The following is a 10748-nucleotide window of genomic DNA, read 5'->3' as shown; positions in this document are numbered from 1 at the left end:
AGGAGCTCAAGTCAAAAGCTTCCCAAGATGCTTTAGTAACCTATTAGGAAGGGGAAGCTGAGCGATTTGAAAAGAGGACAAGAGCTCTCCTGGAATCTTCTGAGTTTAATGCTCATATTGCTACCTATATCGTCAAAGCTTTCACTTATGGGGCTAAAGGAGGTATAAGGCAACTGAAAAAGAAAGGGCTATTAGTTTCTGATCCTCCTGCTAACTTCCTCGACCGTCAAGAATTACTTGATACCATTCCCTCCGACCTATTTCCTAATTTACTCTCGTTCTGTGTTTTTACTATCAATCCTGAGTGTTAATTTTTCTGTATGATGTTATAATCATGGATTTATCCTTGTTGTTACTTATGTTTAGTGAATATTCAGTAATTTATATAGCTTTTAATGTTGGCTTTGATTGGTGGGGTTTTATTGTTGGGGAGTTAAGTTATTTGTTCAGAAATGCTTTATCATCTTCACAATTATCGCTTATTTATTTAACAAGTTTGCCCTGCTTTTTTGTAACTATACAAAATTATCCCTATGTTGAATTTCATCTAAGCTTAATATTTAATCAACTATCAGTGATCAATCAAATTTGTCTTTATGTCATTTAAATTTAATATTCATTCGGTCGTTGACAACTAATCGAATTTATTTGTATGTTTAATACTACACCTGGTTGATCATTAATAACCGATCGAGTTTGCCTATATACCTAATATTATCCTAATTGAATATTCGGTTAGCTATGGGTGGATACTCAAGTTTACTCATATGCCTTAACATTGTTCACTACCCGGTCGATTTTTGATGACTGATCAGATTTATTTATGCGTTTGCATTAAAAATTCAATACCCGACCGATCACTAACAAATGACTGAGTTTATGCCAAGATTTCCTCTGAATTTCATACCCGGCCGGGCTTTCTATGATCGGTCGAGTTTATATATATATATACTGATGCTGACGGCCAAACTTGTAATGTGATATAAGAAATCTTTTTTCAGATTCCCCGAACTTTCTATACTTAATTTCAGTAATGATTTTAACATCTCCGGAATACAATTTTCTGTGTCGACTACCTATACTGTTCTTTGATTGGTGACACGCTTGCCTATGACGTTTGGTGTGTACTTGTTTTACTATACTCACTGGCTCACTGCTTCATCCAACGACTCTTTTTTAATCAAGCTTTTCTTATCATTTTAATCCAACGTCCCTGCTTAAAACTTTTGTTTCGATGCCCTACCCCGACTTCTAAAGGGAAAATAGAAAAAATCCCTAATCACTTTGTCTTCCTCCTCTCGTCTGTGTTTTTCTTGTTCTTTGTTACCTATTCTCGTTTCTCCTACCACTTTCTATTGACAATGTCAACTTCTTCTGAATGGTACTTCCAATGTGTTTCTGAGTTTTCTGAATCAGAAGCCTACGAGCTTCGGTGGAATTACAACTTCCCTTCATACGCGGTCACTCCTAAGCATAAGGATCGTCCCTATCTTCCTCCTCCTGCAAGCGTGGCGATTTTTTGAGAACAGGTCCTGTATGGTTTTAGGTTTCCCATTCACCCTTTCTTTACTGATGTTAGTATATGTTGGAGCAATCTGGGTATCCTAAGCTTTGATATTTGGGCAAAGGTTTAAGTTAGGTTTATTGTTATATTTGATATGCATTGTGAGTGTGCAGGATACAAGTACAACAAGGAAAGTCCAAGTGTGATCTTGGCAAAGGAGGAAAGTCCAAGGATGAGTCTTGGCGGTGTAAGTCCAAGCATGTAGTCTTGGCAACGTAAGTCCAAGTGTGACTTGGCAATGGATGAAGTCCCGGAGGCCCGACCTCTTGGCAAAGGAAGACCCGACAACAATGACAAGGTCAATGGAAGCTCCAGAAGGCAAGACGTGAAGGATGGGGAGGCATCCGAGGGGCGCAAGGCTGATGGAGGAGGCTAGAAGGCTAGGTCTAGGTTGGTTGGGTGAGGACGAGTACTGAGTGAATGTACTCAGGGTTAAATCATAGGATTAGGGTTTACTGTAGTAGTACTGTACGTTCCTGTAGCAGTACTGTAGCAGTCGACTGGTGGTTTCATCAGTCGACTGGTGCAGTCAACTGAGAGCGAACAGAGGGCTGGTATCGAGCTGTTGGGCTGTAACGGTCGAATTTCCACAGAGGGCAGTCGACTGATGATTTTGGTAGTCGACTGGTAGGCGGAATTTTCCATCCCGTGTCCTATATAACCAAGACTTGGGAGCTTGGTTGAGGTTGAAGAAATAGAGGTGGTTAACCCCTATTAGTAGTCTACCTATGCCCTAGTGTCTCAAGTGTTCTTGTGAGAGTTGTGGTGAGGTTTCTCCACCCACAAGGAGCTACGTGAGCTAGCCAGAATTTGTCGGGGAGTTATTCACCGACGGATCGAGATCGCCCACCTTACGGACAGCCATGGAGTAGGAGCCCTAATCTCCGAACCATGTTAAATGATCGTGTAGCTTGGTTTGCATTTCTTATCTTGTATTTAGATTAGCTTTCTACTTGTTTGTTTGTATTTCCGCTGCATAACTAACAAGTGTAGGAAGAAGCAATCAATTTGGGTGAGACGCTATTCACCCCCCCCCCCTCTAGCGGATGTCAAGGTCCCAACAAGTGGTATCAGAGCAAGGTGAGCTCTTGTTGGACTAATCTCCAAGGGAGCAAGTGCTAGAGGAAGAAGATGGAGTCGGAGAGATCTCTCGGATGGGACATCCGAATCCCATCTCCATACGAGCGCGAGGACTTCGACTATTGGAGGAAGCGCATGGAGATGTGGTTCCAAATGAATTGGAACCAATGGATTGCATTGGAGGAACCGTTTAAAGCTCCAACGGACAAGAAGGGAAAGCATCTCCGACGTCGATATTGGACCGAGGAGCAAACGGAGCAATCGGAGATGGACAAGGAGGTAACTAGAATTTTAATTAATTTATTACCTCCTAATACGATATTGAATGTAGGTGAATATGAGAACGCAAGTGACCTTTGGAAAAAGGTAATTGCGTTTCATGAGAGTCCTACACAAACCCAAGAAAAGGAGGAGCCCAAGGAGAAGGACTCATTGGTCTAAGAAGAGAATGACCAATCGGATGTTGGCACGGGTTCAACATCCGAGGAGGAGAAGGAAGATGAGGAGGTATCACCCAAATCTTCAAGGGAGGACGAAGTGGAGTCATCCACATCTTCAAGTGAAGAATAAGAAGAGCAATCCAAGGATGAGGAGGTCTTGGAAGCTCAACCCTTAACCTCAACTACCAAGAAGAGTGAGAAGAGTCACATCAAATGCTTTGAGTGTGGTAAGATGGGGCACTACAAGAGTAGGTGTCCTTCACTCAAGAAGGTAAAGGAGGTAAACCCTAAACTCACTAAAGTTAATTTAGAAACTAATGTGAGTTGTAGGAAGAAGAAGGAGAAGAAGCACATTAGGTGCTTTACATGTGGTGAGTGGGGTCACTACCACACAAAGTGCCCAAGGAGAGGAGAGCTCAAGAAATTGGTGCACTTGAAGAAATGGGAAAAGAAGAGGAGCATAAGTCAAGGGGGAGTTTCAAAGGTAAAAGGGAAGGTAATCCATATTTTGAAGTTTAATCCAAGTTCAAATTCCTTTATGCTTGTTTGGAATATTGAAAATTATGTATCCATGCATAATTATGGATTTAGGTATAATGATAGGAATAGGGTTAACACGGTAGATAACCCTAAGAAATCATACATTAAGGGTAGACCTAATAAGACCCAAACCACTTTGCCTAAGGGAAGGAAAGTGGGTGAAAACCTAAGCATTAATCCCAAGAAAGGGAGGCATATGCCTAGGAAGGTGGGTAGGTCTAGGGATGTCCAAAGTGGATATGTTGACTCCAAGGTTAGAACCCTAGAATTAGAAAATCAAGCCTTAAAGGTAAGGCTTGAAGAAATGGAGAAAGTCCTAGATAGGTTCATTATTGGACCTAGAGGACTTGACATGTGTTTGGGTGGTCAAAACTTCAAAAATGTCAAATTAGGTCTCTCTCATGTCAAGAGGAGGTCAAGTGTTAGGGTGGCACATGAAAATGGCAAGGGAGGAGTGACAAAGGGCAAGGGAAAATCATCCAAGGCCTGTGATAAGAAATATGCAAGGGTTGCATATGATTATGGAAAGGATAAGGTGCCCAAGGTTAAGAAGAGAAAGTCTACTAAGGTACACCATGTGGGTATAACCATGGTAGATGAGTCACCTAAGGAGGTGATTAAGGCTAAGAGTCCTAAGGTTAGGAAGAGCCTTTGGGACCCATGGTAGATGGGTTATCAAATGTGCCAAGTGATTAGGAGACGGACTTGAATCTCTAACCTAGTGGGTTGGCACAATTAGGATGGTATCATGCATGAAAATATGGCATTGGGGTCATATTACATGAAAATTAGTTTTTGATGTATAGATGCCATATAAACCAATTCTAGGGATGCATTATGGTTTAGTATGGGCAGATACATCAAAAGAAAGCCAAAACTAGGACTTTAGGTTAAGGTTCAATTGAACCATTTAACTAGTTTTAAATTTTGTATTAATCTTGGGATCTGTGATAAATATATTTTTATATATTTTTTCCCAAAATAGACATGGATAAAATAGACCTCTCCACAAAATTTGGGAGTTTTTGGAGGTCTGTGGAATTTTTTGCGCATTTCTGAAAGTGGATCAAAAATATTGATTTTTACCAACATAGAGTACCAGTCGACTGGTAACAGTAATTTTGAGTACAGAAGACCTCTGTAAGCTCTTTTTGACGATGACAGTCGACTGGGGTTTATACCAGTCGACTAGTAACATTATTCATGAGCACAAAATGTCTCTGTAAGCTCATTTTGACGATGGCAGTTGACTGGGACTTATAGCAGTCGACTGATATGGTTTAAAAATATTTTTTTGTATTAGAAAATGATCAAAAGAGTGATGAACATGTATGTAATCTTATGGGGGATTAATATATGATGTTAATGGTCATTAGAGGTCAAAGAGTCCAATAATTGGGATATTGTTGGAGCTCTTTTTGATGTATGGCAAAGGGGGAGAAATTTATGTTTAAGTGGGAAACCTACATACATTTTCAAGAAATTCTAGCTCAAGGGGGAGCTTAGGTGAAGGGGGAGTGATTGCTCATTTATTAACAAAGGGGAGAAGTTTACTTTTGTAAGAAATCCTAGCTCAAGGGGGAACTTAGGTGAAGGGGGAGCCTAGGATTAGGTTCCATGATTTATGCATGTGCAGATTGCATATTTATTTGCATTATTATTGCTATATTGTTTCCCTAACTTAAACGGGTTGTCAAACATCAAAAAGAGAAAAATTATTGGAGCATGGAGTAGGAGCCCTAATCTCTGAACCACGTTAAATGATCGTGTAGCTTGGTTTGCATTTCTTATCTTGTATTTAGATTAGCTTTCTACTTGTTTGTTTGTATTTTCACTACGTAACTAACAAGTGTAGGAAGAAGCGATCGATTTGGGTGAGACGCTATTCACCCCCCTCTCTAGCGGACGTCAAGGTCCCAATGACATGATATTGTCCACTTTGGGCCTAAGCCCTCATGATTTTGCTCTTGGGCTCTACCCAAAAGGCCTCATTCCAATGGAAATATCTTTTCTTTTATAAACCCATGATCTTTCCCATGTGTTTTCAATGTGGGACTATGTTTACAACCTTGCAACTCCAACAATCCCCCCCTCAAACAAAGGACCACAGGCTTTCCATGTCCGATCCTCGACCCACCAAGTCTTCCTACCCCTCGGTCCACCCGACCTATTAGGACTTCCTGCCTGGTGCCCGGTCCTCTTGATCAGAACATAGGAGCCCCCACTTTCTTTGTTAAAGGTCAATATTGTACCCACATGGCTCAATCAGACCATAACTTTTGTGCACAGTCAACAGTTAAACCTTCTGGCAGTCCGAGCTTTGATATCAATTGTTAGGGTCGAAAAGAATTTATATATCTCCACAATGACATGATATTGTCCACTTTGAGTTTAAGCCCTCATGGTTTTGCTCTTGGGCTCTACCCAAAAGGCCTCATTCCAATGGAAATATCTTTTCTTTTATAAACCCATGATATTTCCCATGTGTTTTCGATGTGGGACTATGTTTACAACCTTGCAATTCCAACAGGATATATTTTGAACTTCCCCTAAATCAACTCATTCCCCAATCGTTTTCGATCATGGCTGGTTTTGTTATTATTTTTCGTTTACTGGACTTTCCCTAGTCTGCTCTACTCTTTCACCATTTCTTCATTCCCCGCCAAGTGGAAGAGGGTGTTTTTAAATTTCAATCTCGCCCCAAAACTCCCCTATTATGTAGAATTCCTCCTCAAGGGGAATGGCGAAATAAATTTTTCTTTATGCGTCTTCCTTCTCCCCCTCAATATCCCATAGCTTGGTGTTAAGAACTTCCTCCTATTCCTACATTAGGCAATGTTTCGAAAGACCCTACTCTCTGTTCTGCATTGGAGAAATTAAAGGGTGCAAAGTTTCATTTACCTGCCCTAATCGTCGAAGGCTTATTATTTATTTTTGGTCTTAGCACAGCAGAAGCGACCCTGGATGTTTCCTTTGGTAAGATTACCCTTTTTACTCATATTTTGAACTATTTTTTTGTGTTATTGTTAATGCAAATTCTTCTTTCCTCTCCAGCTGATGTTATTCTTCCTGCCCTCATATTCAAGAATACTCGCTTTGTCGAGGGCAGCTTTAACAAGACTGGGTGAGGAATTGTTGAGAGATCGTCCTCCCCCTTCTACCCTTGGTCTACTATCCCCTTCCGAACAACTTCAGGAGTCCTCCCACTCCTTAGAGTCAGAGGGTCCTTTCATGGTGAAATACCAGCCACCTCGTACCTCAGATCCTTATCCTATCTCGGATACCATAGCCACTTTTGAACAAATTCTCATTGTTCCTACTGAAATCTCATATTCTAAATGTAAAGAACTTGCTCCTCCTACACATGCTTGTTCTAATTTTGCATTACTTATGATGAGATCAGGGTTAGAATGTATACTAAAAGTCTAACTTTTTGTATAAATATTTATTTTGAAATGAGAATCACATTGGTCAAATGTCTGCATTTAGTTAAATGCAGTTGTCCATTTAATTTATATTGTAGATAGCATGGGGTGTGGTGTCACACAGAAGATCATGTTATCAGTTCCTTATAAATTATAAATAGTAGCTCACAACCAAGATGGATTGGGACAAACCATTGGAATGGTTGTAGTGTAATTTGGTATTAGTTTATCTTGACTATAAAATTACATTAGTACACTATATGTGTATTGAGCAGGACCATTTGAGGTTGTTCCTTTTATACTGACTGCATAAAAGAGCAGAACCTCTGTTATTATGGATGTGCGTACTCTTAATCCCGATATAATACAAGCACATTTACTTAGTATTTATTTCTTTAATTTATCAAAGGGAGAGATTTATTCGTTAAATCAATAGGCCCGATAAGTTGGGAAATAATATTATTTATACGGTGTGTTGTTGATTATAGAAGGAAACTATGTCCTATTTATTAGGATGATGATACTCCCTTAAGAGCTCATAAGGATTGTCATGTAAACCCTGCAGGCGGACTTAGTTCCGACATGACAATGAAGTTGAGTGGTGCTACTCTTGGAGTCAGATGTTAATTAAGTGAGTTGTCAGTAACTCATTTAATAAATGAACATACGATATCTTAAACACAGGGAGATTAACACACTTATAATAAGAAGAAGCCCATATTATAATATGGGATTGATGCAATAAGCAGAAGATCAAGAGGTCTTTAAGCTACAAAGAAATGTATAACTAGTTAATTGTTTGCGCCGTGTACTAGTTTATTTTCTTTGTATGGATCCTAAAATACCTGCACAAGAGGCTAATGATCTTGTGCTTCGATTGTGGTCTTTGTAGTTAAACCTAATGTTACTGTAAGGAGTTTAAATATTCAATTTCTTTGAAAGGCTTTGTCTAGGAATTAGTGGATGATTTCATACCCAAGAAGGTCGAGTGCCTCGCCAACGACCTTGAAGCCAATCCTTGAAATAGATATTTAATCAACTTCTGTAATATGGTTTAACTTCTGATGAACACATGGGTTGAACTTGGATTAATAATGTTAAGTTTCGTTTGCAATCCAAGTTTAACTTCTGAAAAGCACATGAGTTGTTAGGAAAAGTTCTGTTCTTGTATACATTTTTATACAGGGGAAACAGAACAAAATTTCGAGTAGCGCCAACAACCAAGACTCCTCATTTCTGCCTCTCTTGTTATTCCCCCTGATGTTTCTTTATCAAAGGAGTCACCTATTACCCCTGAAGCTACACTGCCCCTTCTTCTAGCTCTACCTTCCTCTTCTACTAGGCCCCGTGCTAGGATAACTCCTTGCAGGGGATCAGTTACTTCTGGATCTACCACAGTAGCCATTGAGTAGAATCCTCCATTAGCTAGCCTCCCATCTCCTGACCCTTCTTCACCAGCTTCTGCACAACGTCCTTCTACTTCCTCACCATTTACAAGTTCTCCTCGCCCTCCTATTTTGTTTCAACAAGGCCATAGTTTACCATCTCTACTAAGTCAAGCTCCTGCCTTTGCCCTGTGTGACTTATTACAACTAAAAGGGGCATTAGCTGAGTCTTGGTTGCAGTCTCAGGAGCTCCTGAGAAGAAGCACCTACACTGAGCATGCCGACACTATAATCGTCAAGCCACTGGGTAAGTTTTTGAATTTAACTTTCTTGTTTGATACTTACAAAATGTAATCTTACTACCATTTCCCCTAGCTATATGCTTCAAGTCTACACTTGGGTAAGGTGGTTGTGGATCTGGAGAGGACCAATCAAGTCTCAAAGAACAAGGTAGAAGAATTACAAGCTGCATCCAACCTCCTTAATAATGAACTTCTCTAGTTACAGGATAGGGTGAAATCACAAGCTGAATTTACTGCCAATTTAGAGAAGACTCTACAAGACACTCGCCAGATGTTACAATCTAAAGAGGAGGAAAGAAGGAACGTGGAATTACATCTAGAGAGACTTAATTCTACACTTAGTATGGAAAGAGCTTTAAAAGATAAATCCCTCTTAGAGGTTACTCACAAAACCTCTTTACTGAACTAGCTGGAACAATCACATGGTTTAGGACCTTATGATTTAGTTCCAGAGTTGGCTTCCAAGGACTTTGCCTTGCTCCAACAACAAGAAAAATTATGAGCACAAGATCTACAAATAAGTTCGCTCCTAAAAGAACTAGAGGATTCTAAGGCAGAGAAGACTGCTTTACAAGAGGAAAGAGATAACCTACAATCTGAGTTGCAAGCATACAAAACAGGTGAGGAAGAGCGATGACATACTAGGCACAAGGCTTATTTAAATTCCCCTGAATTTGATGAATAGTATGCTAGACGAATTGTAGGAACTCTCACTCATTCAGTTAACGGGGTGATACAATAGCTGAGAGAAGGGAATTGCCTGTCTGAAGTTCCTCATCCTTTGTTCATAGATCATCGGAGACTCAACCAAGAACTCCCCAAAGACCTTTTGAAAGAGTTCGAGTAAACTTAACGTTTTGTGCTTACATTTTATCATAATTTCACAACTGATGTGTATTATTTACTACTTATGAGATGTTAATGAAAGTTCACACTTACTTGTTTTTTCTTGTGCGATTTCCTTTTCTTCAAAACCACCCAAGCATTTGTCTAAATGAACTTTTTTTGATATATTTACTATATGTAGAGAAATCCCATCAAAAGATTATAATTGAAGGAAGTAGATTCCTTAATTATCCTCTGAGTAATATGATGAATAAACTTCTTTTCCGATGCTCTCTAGGCTCATATGATAGATTAAGTGTCATGTCCATATATGAAGCGTTTTCGACTTGCCCGATGGATCAATTGGATTTTTATATCCGAGCAAGGTTAAACATCTGCTAGGTAAATGTTCCTTCATGTTTTCCTGACCATGCAGAAAATCGGTTGGACTTGTGCATCCGCTTAGAATGGAATATGTGCTATATAAATGCCCCTTTTGGATTTTTCTGACTGAATAGAAAACCGATCGAGCCTGTTTGCCTGAGCGAAACTGAATATATGTCATACAGATGTTCTTTCGGGCTTTCCCGATGGCATAGAAAATCGGTCAGGTTTGCTTGCCCGAGTAAAATTGAATATATGTTGTATAGATGTTCCTTCGGGCTTTCCCAACGGCATAGAAGACCGGTCAGGTATGTTCGCCTGAGTAAGATTAAATATATGTTGTATAGGCATTCCTTTGGGCTCTCCTGACTGCATAGAAAATCGGTCGGGTATGCTTGCCCGAGTGAGATTAAATATATGTTATATAGGCATTCCTTCCGGCTCTCCCGACTATATAGAAAATCGGTCGGATATGCTTGCCCGAGTGAAATTGAATATATGTTATATAGGCGTTCCTTCGGGCTCTCCCGACTGCATAGAAAATCGGTCGGGTATGCTTGCCTGAGTGAAATTGAATATATGGTTAAGTATTGTTAATGTTAAAACTCATGATTGATCTTAGAGAAGGTTTAAAGTCTCCGATTCCCCCTAAGGAAGACAGGTCAGTCACTTCTTAGGGTCCCCGATCAACTGTTATGGAGGTTTAAAGTCTCCGATTCCCCCTAAGGAAGCTAGGTCGGTCACTCCTTAGGGTCCCCGATCGACTGCTATGGAGGTTTAAAGTCTCTGATTCTCCTTAAGGA

Source organism: Zingiber officinale, chromosome 5B, assembly GCF_018446385.1.
Source record: "Zingiber officinale cultivar Zhangliang chromosome 5B, Zo_v1.1, whole genome shotgun sequence".
Taxonomy (NCBI): domain Eukaryota; kingdom Viridiplantae; phylum Streptophyta; class Magnoliopsida; order Zingiberales; family Zingiberaceae; genus Zingiber; species Zingiber officinale.
The sequence above is the reverse complement of the archived record's forward strand: the minus strand, read 5'-3'. Positions refer to the sequence as shown.